Source organism: Dysidea avara, chromosome 2, assembly GCF_963678975.1.
Source record: "Dysidea avara chromosome 2, odDysAvar1.4, whole genome shotgun sequence".
Classification (NCBI taxonomy): Eukaryota; Metazoa; Porifera; class Demospongiae; order Dictyoceratida; family Dysideidae; genus Dysidea; species Dysidea avara.
The window spans coordinates 842,829-860,700 of NC_089273.1; the positions used below are offsets into that span (position 1 = coordinate 842,829).

General features: G+C 36.0%; 2 long non-coding RNA genes across 2 annotated transcripts in view; both read left to right on the forward strand.

The window, feature by feature from the left end:
- The window catches only part of LOC136246419 (uncharacterized), a 28,398-nt gene extending 17,719 nt beyond the window's left edge, over positions 1 to 10,679 (forward strand). The window contains exon 3 of the long non-coding RNA XR_010696408.1: positions 10,533 to 10,679. This is a non-coding gene — a long non-coding RNA (uncharacterized lncRNA). The remainder of the gene's footprint in view (positions 1 to 10,532) is intronic.
- LOC136246420 (uncharacterized) overlaps positions 1 to 17,872 on the forward strand; it is a 423,931-nt gene that overhangs the window by 397,599 nt on the left and 8,460 nt on the right. The window lies entirely within an intron of this gene.

Consider the following 17,872-nt stretch of genomic DNA (forward strand, 5'->3'; position numbering starts at 1 on the left):
CAGTTATATGTAGTACCTTTGTAATAAAAAGAGGAGTCACAGGATAACCAAGGAAACCTACTGTACCAGCCTTCACACAAGCCAATAAAATGCAGAGTAATGCAGAAATATCTGTTTAAGGCTTCATGGGAGTAACTGATTGTGGGTGACTAATTGTCTGGATTGCACAATAGAAACCCAAGCCACCATCACCACAGGCATAGAGTGAGCAATGAATATATCCACATGTTGTTGAATAGTAGGTAAATGTACACTTTTGCATAGATTAACTATGACTTTTATTTGTAATGCAAATATCGATCGGTTATCGGCTTCTTTTGGTGGTATACATATCGGATATCGGTACATGCCAAAAACCCATATCGGTACAGCTCTAATATTAAGCACCGTGCTTAAAACTGCTATTGAACTTCATTCCTTCTGTGCTGAATTAAAAGTGCATTCTTCATGGCGTGACTTTATAATGCTGTAAACAAGCCAAAGGTGACTTGTTGAAGAGATGCTGTTATTATTAATAGATTTGTGTTCAGGTTAATTGCTACATAGCTTTGTGGCTGCTTCTCAGTGTAACAGGTTACGGAAGGTGATGGGCAGGCTTCAAAGTCACACCACAGTTTTACTTCACCAGCTGATAAGGCTGACTGCAACAATGAAATGTGCTATAATTATTATTCAACCATGTCTACAGCACTGATAGTGACAATTTCACCCGTGACTGCTATTACCTGAATTTATTGAACCCAGTTTTAAGTGCTGGGCTTGTTGTTAGCTCGACCGCGTTTTAAAATCATGGTTAAAAGCTTTTGTAAGACCTTTGTTGAGTGTAGTATTGTTTATGGGATGCTATGCTATGAGCTATACTGGTATTTAGGCTTGTTTGAACCAGTCCATTTACGAGTCCGTTCCGCATTTTAACCATGTCCATTTACAATTGTAGTTACTGCATGGCAAGCAAAGGACCAGAACTTGTTCTATGCTATGCACTTTCAGTATTAACGTTGTAGTGACACCTCTTGCCATACAAAACCCCATACTGGTGTTTAAACATCATCATTTAATTTTATTGTAATATATGACATTTAATGCACTTGTGCTGTAAAGCATAAATAAATAAACTAGTGTCCATTTGGTTCTACTTGGGGTACTTTGAGATAATGAGTTACTCTCTAGAATTCCTATGGATATAGTTACATGAAAATAACAGGGAGAAATCATCCTGACCACCTGGTAGACTCCTGTAAGTGTTCGAGCGTAAATCGGATGGCAGCAAGTTCGAGGCTACCTAGGTCCAGTCATGGATTTTTTCTTCTTTCTCCAACTTTTCAAACACACCTTAAGTAGCTAAAGTCTTTGAGCAGGCTGTAGGACCAGGTGCCCTACAGACCTTCAGCACTTGTGCTGTAAAGCATAAATAAATAAAATAAAAATAAATAATGATCCTTTAAGCAGATCTAGAGTGAAAAGATGTAAGCAGGATTAGTGAAATAGTTGAGCAATTGCATGCATAGTTCCTCACTGCAAACTATGGTATCTGCATGGTGCCAGTAATATCATTTTTCAGATGCACAGTAATACCTGCTCAATCATGCAAGTTGCTTCTTTGAGGTAAATCTGAACAAAGTGTCGTACAGATTAAGTGTGAAAGAAGCTATTAGCTACACACTAGACAAACACACAGATGGACAAATATTCTGACAATTTGCCTGCCCTACCACAAAAGTGCAATAAGAGTCCATCCCTATGATGTAAAGCAGTCTCTATGTACCAGTGCTGAAAAACTGTAAGCGTAAGGATTTGTGGATAATACATTGCATGTAACAGACACTGTAGAACAAATAGATACATCTAAATTTTTTATAAAGTTATGACCTAGGCAGGGATCAAACCTAGGTTGGCTATAATCAAGGGAGGTGCACATATCACCTCAGTTGTTTTCCTGTGGTTTTGACAAGAATATTACTGTAGCTCAACTTTTCAGTGATCCTATCCTAGACCAATGTCTTCATCGCCCTATAAAGAACAAAGAAGAGCATGTATTGATTTACGGTACTGCTCTCGCGTAATATCTCACTCACTTGCATGCATGCAATTACAAGCAATTTAAAAAAAACTCACTAAAAAGTTGGCGTGGCACCTTTTTCGATCGTGAGTCTTTATCCCTCGAATCAACAAATGAATACCAGTGATCAAAACAGGTGCCACACCCACTTTGTAGCAACTATTTTAATTGCGCGTAATTGCACTCGAGTCTTGGGTGGTACCATACACTTGGGCAGTACCATACTACAACATCACTTAAGATGCCAGATGATATACATTTACACTAAAATTCCTTGTCAATAATAAATTATGTGCTTTGCATGTCATATATGAGCTAAACGTTGAGTTTTATATAGGTGTGCACTAAAATGTACTGTTTAGAAAAAAAAGTGCCAACACATGGATTTGAACCCATCACCTCCAACACGTTCTACTACTTGAACAGTTTGTGTTGTGGTTTTCAAAGGAATGTTGCTCAAAAATTTTCCAGACCTTGGCCTTATACATGCTGTAGAAAATGAATGGAATTACACATGAACTCGTGATTATAATCTTCGAGTAGCCAGATGATGAGTGCTTCATTATCAGCTTTGATTATGTCGATTCTCTCTGAATTTTGTGAGTAAGTGGCGTGACGGATGGATAGAATGCTTATCAGCTTTATATATACTTAGATTAATGAGGTTGTCAGTAATAGGGTCACCTTGCTAACAGGGCCACTTATTGTGGTCCTATAGGTGGCTCTGTTAATGAGGTTTCACTGTTTTCTACTTGTTTCACTACAGTTTTGACCTTGTATACAAACATCCCACACTAACATTGTGTCCTCCTTACTTTTATCAATTTCATTATTTTGCTGTGCATAACTTAGAATACACAATTGGTGGTATTAATCAAGTATTGTTAGTCTTTTCAAATCAGTTCATCTCATCTAATATCTCCAAACTAAATGACAACTCTCAAGATGATTATATACAATTAAATTACCTGTAAGTGTCCTCCACCACTGACTACAATATTCATTAAATTTAAAAGGACATGTACTGTAAGTTCTACCTCATCATTCTCTTTACACATTATACTAAGATCAATGAAATTATTATGGGATAGCATGTACATGCCAAGCTGAGTTCTGAGAAAACAGATAAAATAGATTTTTCCTGGATAGAATAGCAATTTAACCAACCAAACAATAATAGTGATGACAGTAAGGTGTCAAGAGCAAAACAGGCATGTGCAGATTGACTCTGTTGCAAGTTGAAAAGAGTGAAAAGATGTAAGCAGGATTAGTGAAATAGTTGAGCACTTGCACACACAGTTCCTCAGTGTAAACTATGGTATCTGCGTAATGCCAGTAATATCATTTTTCACATGCACAGTAGTACCTGCCCAATCATGCCAAGTTGCTTGTTTTCTAAGTAATGAGGTAAATCTGAACTAAGTATCATACAGATTAAGTGTGAAAGAAGCTTTTACCTACACTGGACAAACACATAGATGCACAAAAATATGCTGGCAATTTGTCTGCCCTACCACAAAAGCACTATAAGAGTCCCTATGATGTAAAGCAGTCTATGTGCCAGTGCTGAAAAACTGTAAGCATAAGGGTTTGTGGATAAAAAAATTGTATGGAACAGATACTGTAGAACAAAAGGTGCATTGAAAGTTTAAAAAAGCTATGATCTAGGCAGGGATCGAACCCAGGTTGGCCATAGGCGTGCATATCACCAGTTTTTTTTGTCTGTGATTTTGACAAAAATATAACTCAACTTTTCAGTGATCCTTCCCTACACCAGTGCCTTCATCACCCTATAAAGAACAAACAAAAGTATTTACTACAACAACACTTAAGGTGCCATATGATATGCGTTTAATTTCACTAAAATTCCTCGTTGATATATGCTTTGCATGCCAAGACACTATGAGCTAAAGGTTGAGTTTTATATAGGTGTGCACAAAATGGTACTATTTTAAAATAAAGAAAAGTGCATTTGAACCCATCACCTCCAACACACTAGTCAGGCGTTTTACTACTGAACAGTTTGTGTTGTGGTTTTCGAAGGAACATTGCTCAAATTTTCTCTACACCTTGGTCTTCTACATATTGTAGAGAATGAATGAAAGCACACATGAACCTGTGATAATAATCTTAGAGCAGCCAGATGATGAGTACTTCATTATCAACTTTCATTTTGTTGATTCACACTGAGATTTTATGAGTAAGTGACATGATGGATGGATAGAAGGCTTATCAGCTTTATATATACATAAGTTGTTAGTAATAGGGTCACCTTGCTAACAGGGCCACTTATTGTGGTCCTATAGGTGGCTCTGTTAATGAGGTTTCACTGTTTTCTACTTGTTTCACTACACTTTTGACCTTGTATACAAACATCTCACACTAACATTGTGTCCTCCTTATTTTCATCATTTTTTGTTCTCTGTAACTTAGAATACACAATTGGTGGTATTAATCAAGTACAAGTACACAAAAAAATTTGGAATTTTCAACTAGAGTAGGGACCATAGCACATTGATAAAAAGTACTGAAACAAGTTGGAGTAGTCCATGATATTAAATCACAGCAAAACAATAAGAAGTGTTATATCCGTACTGTGCTCAAGATACCATAACGGAAATACACAGTAGGGATATAACACTTTTTATTGTTTTACTGTGATTTAATATCATGGACTACTCCAACTTGTTTCAGTACTTTTTATCGATGTGCTATGGTCCCTACTCTGGTCGAAAATTCCAAATTTTTTCATGTACTTGTTTGTTAACTTTTTTGTAAATAATTTTATTGTGACTGGTGAACCCACGCATACCGCATCTGAAATGGCGCCACGTCCCAGCTATATCAATTATCGTCTGAAAAGTGAAGTATCCATTACGCTTAGTTGTCAGCTATGTTCAACCCGTTACACAGCAATACGAATCAAGAACTTTTCCGGAAGCACCTCTACAATCTATGCATACCAAAAGAAATGGTGCCACGCCCCAATTTTATTAATTATCGTCTGAAAAGTGAAGTATCCATTACACTTCACTGTCGGCTATGTTCAACCCGTTACACAGTAATACGAATCAAGAACTGTTTGAAAAGTGCCTTTGTAATCAAAATAGCCACTATGAAAAATATGGATGATTTCCGTTTCGAAGTGAAGCCATCACGTGCTTGCACCAAATTGACACCTTTCCCTGTCAGCAAAGATGAATGGGACGCAAAGGAGGACACTGGTGAGTCCATGAAGAATGTATTGTACGTACTGCGGTATGCCAAAGGCACCTGTCGGGTCGAAGCGACGTCGAACAGTGATAAAATCAAGAACATAGCCTTAGCCATTATCGAGTTACACTTGTCTGAAGGCATCAGTCAGTTACTCAGTCAGTCAGTAGAAAATTCTGTTAAATAAATTATTTTAAAAATTCCGTAACAACTTGTTGAAAGTATTTCGGGTCTGTTTATGATTTCCTCATTAGAATTGTACGATGAAAACTTTGATTGGCCATCAATAACGTGTCAGAGATCATCACTACAAATGAGCCAAATTTCAAGAACTTGTGTAATTCCATACTTGAGAGTTATTGAGAGTTCAGCTCAATGCATATAAAAGAGTACTATACTAAGCAGGCTCAGGAACACTGTGATAAAAATGCAGTGTATTTGATGTAGTTGTACTACTTGAAGAGGTGTATGGCTAGTTTAGACAACCATTACAAAAGTTACATTGCTTATAACATGACATGTGTGAATTAGTGGGCGATGCCTATCAAAATGGTGTAGTTGGAGATGGTCGGATATCCAAATTTCTTGTAATAACCATTTCTGTGTCAAATTTGGTCATAATGTACACTTGTTATGCTATGCCACTGCACCATTTCTAGTAGTGGTACGTATTACTAATGTCACAGTAGTAGGCCATGTCAACTTAATTATTTCACAGGCCTGACCAGCCCATTGTTCAAAGATTAAAAAAAACTCATCCATGGAAAAGGAAGCTAAAATGCCACTAAAAACTGAAACTCTGAATACAACCCTTGTATTATTCCAATACAATTAACTACTATGTATTTACCTGCCATTCACCTTCTCAAAACCTAACTCAGAAACACAGTATGGTTGCAAATGAGTTGTTGCTTTGTTGAGACCAAATCGCCGGGTTTACTGAAATTGTTTTCATAAATGTGTGTGTACCTATCTATTTACCTAACTATCTACCTATGTTTGTCCGTATGCACCCACATGAGCAAAATCATTAAAATGGCAAAAGTAGCTTTACGTAAGAAGTAAAAGCGAAGTAAAGTCTGTATTAAACTTCTGCACAGGTAAACTTTGCTCTGAGGTGGTTTGCAGTCTGAAATGTGGGTGTGGCAGCTCTCCTCAGACTTTGCGAATTACATTCCCTTTGGGGTTTTACAGACATTTAACAACTAAAAACAATGGTGCAGGCTTCGTAGACTACTAGGAACAGCATATCCCTTCTAGTCGAAAGGGGACATATCCTTTGCGTACATGAACAAAAATGAAGAGCATGCAGCTTTCAGGCTTTATCAAGAGAATTTGTGGGAGAAAACATGATAGTCAAACTGTAAAACAGTTTAGACGATACTTTTGTGCATAATGTTTAACAAGCGCTTCCATAGCAGTGCATAGCAACATAATTGAAAGAATTATGAAATATGAGAGTTACGCACTGATAATAATTTATTATCGCACAACCAAAAACCCTATTGGTTAAAATTATAAGATAGTAATACATAGTTAGTTAATTCCAGATGAGTTAGAGCTACTGTAGCTGCATGGCGCCTGGTTTTTATAAGTAGCACAACATCAACTTGTTTTTGTACTCATATTGTTCTGATTCTGTTAATATTACATACTGACCTACCAACCCTATACTCTTGATATTTTAGTCTGTGAAACAAATAATCAAGTTGAAGTGTTCTTAATGTAACAATCATTTACCACAATAAAACAAATACCTGTGGTAACTCAACAAGTCTCATGTGTCAATACCACAAATAAACTTGTTTACATAAATTGACCAGTTGTCTACATCACCCCCTGACTTCAAACATCTGGTAATTCTCTACTGAAATTATGTGGAATGAAACATGTCCAAAGGAGTCCTAGAAGGTATGGTGGAATTGTAAAAAGCAGATGATATCAAAATCAATATGACTTAAATATCATATGATACTGGTATATTGGCCAGTCCTATTTGTCATCATTCATTACACACTACTAACAGTAATGTAACTTAGTTAATTTACTTTATTATTGTAATCCAATAGTGCTCCTAGTTATAGCTAAAGTTCAATCACTTTAACATTACACTATACAAACAGATACAAAAGGTATAACTTGGCTAATAATTAAACAAAATAAGCATCTATCCATATTGTCTTCACTTGAGAAGCTATTTTGGAATCATACTGTAAACAGTGGTGAAGAACAACTTGTATACTAACAATATGCTAAGGTTCTTACATTCTCAGTGATATACCTTGTGTACATGTTGAATTTGGCTTAAATTTTTTACCATGAATTGGTTTTAAATAAAAAGTGACAAAGATCTTGTTTACGTACATACCCCATTGTAAACAATCGCATATCATTCATATACTGTACTCTTGGTTATACAGTGTAACTACAGGAATGATACAAAGATATTCAAAACTCTCCATGATAACAAGTTAATAAGATAGTATATGGTGATAACTAACTTATCACACAGTAGTAGAGCCATCCTGTATAGTTGTATGGCAGTTATCATCCAGCAAGGAACTTTGACAATTCCACACACTGGGATTTAAGAGGGTGTCACTAAAAGGAGGAAGACTGAGGTCACTTGTCGGAAGAATGAGGTCGAATTTGCACAATACTGAGAACAATTGATGAGCTGCTTTCATTCAGTCTTGTTCATTGTCACTCTAGCTACTCTTAGCAAAGTTGCACTGACTGTAGAACACCAAAAAATTGATTCAAATACTAAGTTTTGACTATGCACTTCCAGCTTGCACCCTCACTGATAACTTTTGACGCCTTCACTTGCTAGCAATACCACCAATACGTCGAAAACAAACTATGGAGAAATACTCAATTTCCCATTTCCTCATTTCCCAAATACATATTTGTGTATCTCATGCTGTGATTATACTATAGTGTGATTACTCTACTCAGTGTCACAAGTTCTCCTGTCACTGCTACTAACACTGGTATAATGTACATGTGATGTTGTAGCTATCAGATGATTGCTCATGACATTTGTATTTACCATGTGCTTAATATATAGTCTCAGATGTAGTAGTCAGTGAAGTAGTAGTAGAACAATCAGTTACCAAGGGAATCTCTTACACTGTATCATAATCACAAAATATTAATTTTATATCATGTACTATAGCTACTACAAACATTGCAAGGTGCAATACTATAAGTCACCTAGTTCACTATACAGTCATGATAGTACTGGTGAGCATATACTGGTAGTGGATTGGTGTTTTGATATTACCATATCCTTAAATAAAACTGGATCATCTTTCTTGGAACACATTATTTGATATTTTCTTTTTGAAGGAACTGAGTACCAGTAGCTGGCTAATGACACTCTACCCAAGCTACTACCATGTACAATTACCTCTACATATATGCTGATTACACATGTGTCATATACATGTACATATAATCATATTACGTTACCATGTGTATGTGTCATTAGTGGCTACTTACATTCATAATTCTTGATAAATCATAATTTGATTAGTACGAACTTCAAAACAACTAATACAGTAGTTGCACTAATGCCATGACAGTGTTGATGGAGACTTAATGTAGTGACAGGAGAATTTGAGTTCAGTAGGAGGTACACAAATATGATTGAGATCACATGCCAGAAGAATGAGGCCAAGTTTGCACAATACTGAAGAGCTACATTCAATCAGTCTTGCTCATTGTCACTCTAGCTACTCCTACTCCTGTAGCAAAGTCACACTGACTGTCGGATGCTGAATACTTGATTCATATACCAAGTTTCGTCCATGCACTCACTTGGCTTTATGTCCAGCTTGCACCTTCACTGATGGCTTCTGATGCCATCACTTGCTAGCAATACCACCTGGAATACGACAAATTAAAGTGCACTATATAGAGAATCACTCCATTTCCCATCCATTTCCGGTTTCCTAATTTCCCATTCCTCCTTTTAGTGACACTTGATTTAAGATGGTTTAGTTGATGTTAGGCTTGCTTCCTAGAGTAACACATAATGTATTGTAGCACATTATTCCTTTTTCTAATAGCATGCACAATTTCACATACTTTTCAAATATTGTTTATTTAAAAAAATTGTTGTGCAAGCAATGTGGGTTATGCTGAGATGGTCACATATACACTGAGCACTGTAAGTTTTGACACTACATTTGTTGAGACATTAGAATGAAGTCATTTCCCTTCAATTCAAGATAGGATTATAGCATGATTGGCTATTTTTGTCTGTACACCTTTTAAAAACATGACCAGATCTGTAAAAGGAGTCTTATAGCCTTTCCAATTTCCAAAATCGATGGGTCGTAACTCATCATGTGATTAACCCATTGTCTAAAATTACATCCAGGAATATTGCTATGTTAGGAGCAGTGTTGGGAGTAACGCGTTACAAAAGTAATGCATTGTGTAATATTATTGCTTTTGTGGTAATTAAGTAATATAATGAAATACGCTATAAAAACAGGTAATATAACTCAAGTTATTTTACTTACAAATGTAACGTGTTACCTAAGTAATATAGTTACTGTAACAAGTCTGATATTACATAATATTAATACTACAAGTAACAAAGTTACGAATCTCATTAGTAATCCACTGAGTAATGCCTAGCCACAACGAAGTAATGAGGCCTACTGAATGAAGCTTATTCACCAGCTTCTTACTTATAACCAAGATTTGCATATTGTCCAACAATGCAATTATGTCACGTGATAAGGTGGTAGTTTCACACGTGACAGCTTAAGGCTGTGGACACAAAGTAATATAATATGTAATATTATTACAGTCACTTTATTTTATGGGTAATATGTAACTATAACTAAATAGTTCAGTTGCAAGTACTATGTAACTAGTTACTTTACAAGTAACTTGCCCAACACTGATTAGGAGTGTAAGATGACTAAACTTCAGGCTACTCACAAATCAAGTTATGGATTGCCAAGTACATGCAATTGGAAAGGCTATAACACCTTTTTGCAGATCCAGTCACAGTTTAATGTTGAAGCCTGGCTTAGAACTGTAAACACTCGGGTTTCTCCACAGATAATGTGTTATGTCATAATGTAAATATTGAAGTATAGTACATTATGTGTAAAGATGGTAATCATCATTGGAGAGATAGTTCACTAGTAATGACTATAATTGTGTTGTGGTATTAGTGATTGTTGTTATGGTTACTAGTAGGTCTGGTGTAGATGATGTAATACATGTCATATATTAGGATGAGAAGAGCAGACTTCGCAGAGCTATAGAAAATGATGATTTGGAAACAATTAAGACAACAATGGAGTCCATAGATGTTAATTCCTGGTTATATTATTCTGTAAGTGTTACTTCACGTTGTCATCACAAAATACATAATATAAGATTAGCAATATTATAATTTGATAAAAGTACAACATTATAGACAATAACTAGAACTACGTAAAAGTAGAACATGACTCAAGGTATAGTAAGAAACACTCTGCTACACTTCAGAATATTTTCCATAACAATTATGAAATTTTCCAGTAATCATCTGAGCATCATTTCACATACTGATAACGGTATACCATATTTGGTAGTGTTGCACATTCTAGTATGGAACAAGCTTGTAGGTATGATTTTTATTGTTAGATTAAGGTTGAAGTTAAGGTTGACTCACTTTCAGTTCGCATTTTTAAATAATGTGATGACATCCGGCTCTATTTAACTACAAGTATAAGAAAAAATTTGGAATTTTAACTTAGATTAGGGACAGTGTATAATGCTGCAATAAAAAGTACTGAAACAAGCTGGATCGGAGTAGTACGTAATGTCCAAATACAATAAGAAGTGAATATCCCTACTGTGCATTGATCATGAGTGTAGCACAGTAGGGATATTCACTTCTTATTGTTTTACAGTATTTGGACATTACGTACTACTCCGATCCAGCTTGTTTCAGTACTTTTTATTGCAGCATTATACACTGTCCCTAACCTAATTTAAAATTCCAATTTTTTTCTTATACTTGTTTGTGAAGTATTTTTGCAAGCTCATGAGCACTAAATATCTGCTGAGTTACTCACAGCACTATTATACTAGATTATGACCCATACAATAACAACTGATCAGTGGGCGTGGCCATAAGCCACGCCCACTGATCAGTTGTTATTGTATGGGTCATAATCTAATAGCGCTACTTTAATAGCGCTACGTTAATAGCGCTACTTTAATAGCGCTACTTTATTTATTCAACATTAAAACGAACCCAACAGAATTGTATGGCTGTTTTCTCAATGAGTTTAAGCGGCAGAGTCACCGGATGTAATTAACTGTAAGCCACGAATCTTTTGAAATGTACGCATTACATAATCAATTTGAAATGGAGCAATCTGATTGGAGCTTCCAACATTCCGGCAGCGCCAAACTTTTTGTACACAGTTTCACCAGACCCTCTTTTCAGGGTCGGGCGCCGCAAGACTATCGATGTCCCTAATATGCAGTACTATCGTACTGTATGATAAATGTGAGATAATATACATAGTATACTTGTTAATGTCTCCAAATGTTTATACAACTATTGTAATTGTCAAAATTTAATGTTGTTATTACATGTTTCTTAGTGAATTGTGCTTATGTGATGGTGTGATCATTTGATGTTTGTTTGTCTTAATATTATTGTTGATTTGATGTATATACACAAGTATAAGGAATTTTAGTTTGATTAGTGATCATAGAAAAGTAGGGGGGAAAAGGAAGGTTGTCTACATCTTCACTTCAGTCATGGTATATAGACTGAAGTAGGACTTAAAAGTTCACTAGTATATCTGCAGGTGTAGGCGACCTCCCTTGTTTCCCTACTTTTTTCTATGATCCCTAATTGAACTAAAAATTCCGTTTGTTTGTTTGTTTGTTTGTTTGTTTGTTTGTTTGTTTGTTTTTGTTTTTCTTTGTAACATTATTATAACTAGTAAAGCTGTACATACCACATCAAAGAAAAGGATGGCACCAGATTTAATGTTTTCATTTGAATGTGCACTGTAACTATCGATTACTAACTTGAATGTGAATTGGTCATTATGCTTTGCTTTCTGCTATCTTCAGCCCATTACACATTGCTATAAATGAAGAACAGTAGGAGAAGTGACTCTGCAATCAATCCAGTCACCACAAAAAATATGGATGATTTGTGCAGCCCAATTATCAATTGCTGACTAGAAAGTGAAGTGGCAGGTATGCTTATTTACCCAGTGTTACAAATAAAGAACACTATCAGAAGTACTTTTGTATTCAATTCAGTCACCATGGAAGAAACGGACAACTCCCATTTACAAACGTATAGAGAAGCCATGCATTACACCACTGTGGATTGACACCTTGGGAAGTCAGTGAAAAGAAATGGGATGCAAAGGAGGACAAAGTTAGGTCCATGTTGTATACATTGTACATATTACAGCAGGGGAAGATGTAGGATCATTGGGAGGGGAGTTTATAATAGCTGCTTGCTAAGAAAAGTAACAACTGGTTGATACAACTAACTACAACTAGTATAGTATACAATTAGTATAGTGTGCAAGCACACTTAGCACGCGGAGCATGTTCTATCTATCTAGGGGGTCTAGGGACATGCCCCCACAGACTGCATTATTATCACACAGATGCATTAGAAGTGCATTAGATATGTACTATGGATCCCTTTCAATATGTACTCAGTTGTAAGTGATGTTCTGATGTTTGTTATTGAGATTAAATAAGTGACTCATAGTGCTTGTAAAGTATTATGAGTCATCCAAGCGTAATGATGATGAAATAACATCATTATTCCTGAACAGTTGTAATACTAGCTGTCATATAAAGGGTGCAACCAGTAACTAAACATTAATTCTTTACATCTTAAAAGAAAACAGGAAGGGGAAAGATATGAATGATAGCTACACTTGCCATTAATTTTGTGTTTCAAATACCTTAATTTAGCAGTACATTAAATTTAGCAATTTTAGAGTTTTGGATTTTGCTAATTGATTACATCAATTCACGAATTACTAAAATTTTTATATGCTAATTCATCAATATACAGGATCACTAATTTAATTTAGTGTATTGCTCAGCTTAAGGTATAGCTAGTGTGCTGGTTCAAACTATAATGTCCAAACAGTAACAATGAAGAGAGGGCTTGAGAGCACAAATATAGACTCACCAGTGAATATGTAGAGTACACAAACATAGAATTTTACTGGTAGGGGTGATGCTCTGTCTAGAAATTTTTGGATTATAGCAGCTATCACAAGATTGAATCTAGAAGCTATTTTAGCTGAATACTCTACTGTACTGTAAGATTGTGAGTACAAGATGGATGAGTTCTGTTATTAACAATTTTAGTTGAAAAGCAGGGCTATACTAATGTTACTGGATTGTAAGGCAATGCATTGTCAAAGACAATACACAGGATTGAATCTTGTGGTCATTTAGTTACATGTAGAGATTTAAAATGCACACAAAACTAACCTCAGTTTTATGTTATAGCCACACACTTTTCTGTTGCTATTCAAACTGACTTTTTACAGTTATGGCCCCATCACCATACTTTACAACTGGAGTCCAATGTCACATACATATACAATTAGTTTGTGGCCACAACTAACCCCCTTATAACCTAGGCGCACTGACAGCATATATTTTGCAGTATCATTTGAGCTTATAAAGTTGAACTTCAAGAGGTTTGGCAAGCTCTTGAATTTTATTAGCTTTAATTGATGCTAAAATATAGGGATATTCATCAGATAACTGCAGCATGAAACTTTGGTACTGATGAGCAAAAACAAACAGTTCTCAGATGCTAAACCCTTGTTAACTTTATACATGCTAAAAAATTCACTGTGTTACTTAAGCATGTCAACCCAAGAATCAAGTTTGTAGCAACAACTGAAAATACTCACTATGATATTAAATGTTTGACAGAAGCTGTTTTCAGAAAGTGATTAGTATATGGCAGGATGTTTGGAACAATGGTAAAATAGCAGTGCACAGGTAAAGAAGAAAGTGTTTTTCAAGAAGTTGCCAGTCAGCACTGAAATCGGGTCACTACCGCTTACCTGGATACCTGGATGTGACCTAGATAAATTAAAAGTGAGGCGTGTACCAAGAGCTACATTTAGACTGCCAACTAGTGCATTAAGCACAAGGGTGTCTACACTCAATGATGTTAATCAGTGGACATGATTCCACATAAGTTTGCAAAAAAAAAGGATATGTTTCCTACAAGTGGGTGTGGCTTTGCTTATACCTAACACACAATACTTGTAAAGTATGACACATTCCCGATATAAAATGAGCGTGGCTCATGAAAGAAGCTGACCTTGACTGTGTCTCAGACAACAATCGATTAGCGGGTGTAGCTCAGCATAAGCCAGCAGGCAGTTATGAACATGGTTTCGTACATACCTGTAGACTTTAATATCACCAATAAATGGGTTTGGCTGCACATATGGCTGCAGGCAGTTGTCCAATAAGTGGGCATGGCTCACAAAGAAGCTGGGACTTGACTATGACGCATTATACACTTTCTTATCATCCAACTATTTACTTTGCTTTGCACGTGATCCAATCCAGGTTAGACCTGGATAATTTTTAAAGCATGACTGACCCAGATGACCTGGACAAAATGTGACCCGGTTGACCCAGTTTCAATACTGTTGCCAGTGTGTGGCACACTGACAACGTTTGAAAAACATTATAATTTCATGATGGATGTTCTATTAGAGTAGTTTACTGTTTTATTAGAATATTTTGATTTTTAGCAGCTTTTAGATTAGTTTTACACCAAAAGTATAATTTAAACCATTCACCTTTCTCTTTCCATCTTTTCATTGCCCATGCATACATATATAAGACATAATTGCAGCTGTACTGCAATTATATCTTCTAGAGGCTTCCTAGCTTGCACATAGCTAGGGGCACCCAAAGTTCAGCATTCCAAACACCCCCTTCCCCCAATCTGCTCTTTTGTGGTATGCCAAAGGGCACATCTCAGGACAAAGTGATGTCTAACAGTGATAGCCATTCTCAAGTTACACATGCATAAAGGCAGTTAGTCAGTAGAAGATTCCATTAAAATATTTTTAATTTTGTAGAAATCTATTGGAAGCATTTAAGGGCAACCAAAAGTACTTCTGGGCTTGATTATACTTAACCAATACAGTCAGGATGGTATTGTGAAACTGGTTTTTGAGTGATTTTTTTTGGCCAGAAAGACCAAAACATTCATGATCTATAATATACAATACTGCCATACTACATATGTGATAATTTTATATTCTACTGAATTGAGAAACTGTATGACACCCATCAACTAGGGGAGACAAGCATCACAAGGGTTGTTGACACAGGCAGTACATGTATGTAGGATCATTTTGACTATTGTCAAGGCCTTGTTTGCATAGACAGCAAATGTCATAAGAAAACAATAATTAGATACAGTATTCTATGACAGTTAAGCAAGGTCAGGGCACTACTACAGGTCATGTCCTAATACACTATAGGAATTAACCTTTAAGGTTGTCATAGATTCTTTCTTTGCTACTAATTATTATTTCGGCATAATGTATACATGTCTAGTTGTTGTCTAGAGGAAATATCAAATTTACTGTTAGTGTTAACATTTTAGCCTTATCTGTTGAGTAATCTTAGAGTTATGGTAGAGCAGTAACAGTGAAATCAAAACACACGATATTGTGTTGTGCTGCCCAAAAAACCAGTGCGCCACACTGTGAGTATAACAGGGAGAAAAGAAAACATGTTTTCACACCTATGTAACTCAGTGATCCTTTATCTGATTGGAATCAAATTTGCTACAGAAGTGCTATCCAGGTAGGGGAGGCTACATAACAAATTTGAAGAAACTCACCCCAGACAGTTCTGAGATATGAGTGGGCATACTTTTATTTTAATTTCTTTGTTTATTCTTCATTTTGCACACTTTGTAAAATCCGCCATAAAACACGAATGTGTGCTCCAATTAGGTTGAAGTTTGGCACACGTCAAGGGCTCATTGAGGTGGATTTAAGTACCAACTTTAGTAGGAATCTGATGGATATTCACAGAGTTATGACCGATTATTTGCATAAAATAAACTTGAAAGTCTGTCACGCCCACACAGTAAACCTTTTAAAGGAACGAACTGAAAATTGCTATGTAGATAGAGTAACCATCGTAGGAGTGCCTTTTTATGGTTTAAAAAAATAGAGATATGACACAAAGCCCCACCTGTGTCACAATTACGTGATTTAATTTTATGAATAAAAGAATATTAGTTTTCACACCTACCAGGCAAATCGCTTAGAGCAATGAGCTGAAATCTATATGTAGCTGGAATAATCATCATAGAAAGTCCTTGCAGTAGTACAGAAGAATTGGATCACAAACTACGTAGTGAAGTGAACTGTTGTATGTGTAGCAAAAGCGAGATCGAGATACTCTTATAGAACTGTCACCGTAATAGAGCATTCAACTGCCAAGTTACTCTAATAGAACAGTCACCATACAGCTACAGATAAATCGCTCTAGCGATTCAGAACATTGCAAGTCACCCTGTACGGAGATAGCTTGAAATCAATTCACCTTGTAGAGAGTTCAGCCACAAACAAATCACCTTGTACAGAGTTCAGCTACAAGTAATAGACAAATTCCATAATAAGGCTTTATAGCAAAAACCACAAATGGTTTGAGCTACGTACATTAGTTAGCCTATATGCATACCAATTTTAAAATTATTTCTATTAGTGTTTTACCCTGTAAGCATGACAACAAGTCGGCCTTTTTTAATGAAATAATCTTTGACTACGTATTTAGCAGATATGCACCAAACTTGGTACATGATTTTGCCACAATAGATCCTTAAAGTGCACCAGAAATGAAGCTATGCATTTGTATGTTATAATCATTTTGTAAAGTGTGCCATGGGAATAATGACCAAAGTAAAGGAAAAGAAAAGAAGAATGCATCGTTTTTAGAACCAAAGCCACAATAGTGGCATTTGGGGCCAAAGATTTAACTACTTATAGAGTAATAAGGGGAGGGGTGAGTCTTGTTATTACATATGGAGCATGAACAGTAGTAATGAAAAGTACAGATATTGTCATTGTTGTCTATAAAATCTAATCAAAAACAGCCAAGCTGTAAAAAAAGGTGCGGCCCCCAAAAAGGCCATGGTGAAAAAAGATGTGAAATCCAAGGTGGCGGCCAAGAAATGGCTGTGATGGTAGGTTAATGGTAAAAATTTTAATAACGACAATTCAGGTGAATTTGATGCCAAGACCAAGTGGCACAAAATTCACTTGAATTGTCGTTATTAAAATTTTTACCATTAACCTACCATCACAGCCATTTCTTGGCCGCCACCTTGGATTTCACATCTTTTTTCACCATGGCCATTTTGGGGGCCGCACCTTTTTTTACAGCTTGGCTGTTTTTGATTAGATATCACTTCTTTTTGTATCTGTATACTGCAAAGCCAGCCTATGGCTGGCTTTGGGGCTTTTTTAACCCATGTGTTTTTTTATTTACCACAGGAAGAAGAAAAGAACTTATAGAAGATTTTTA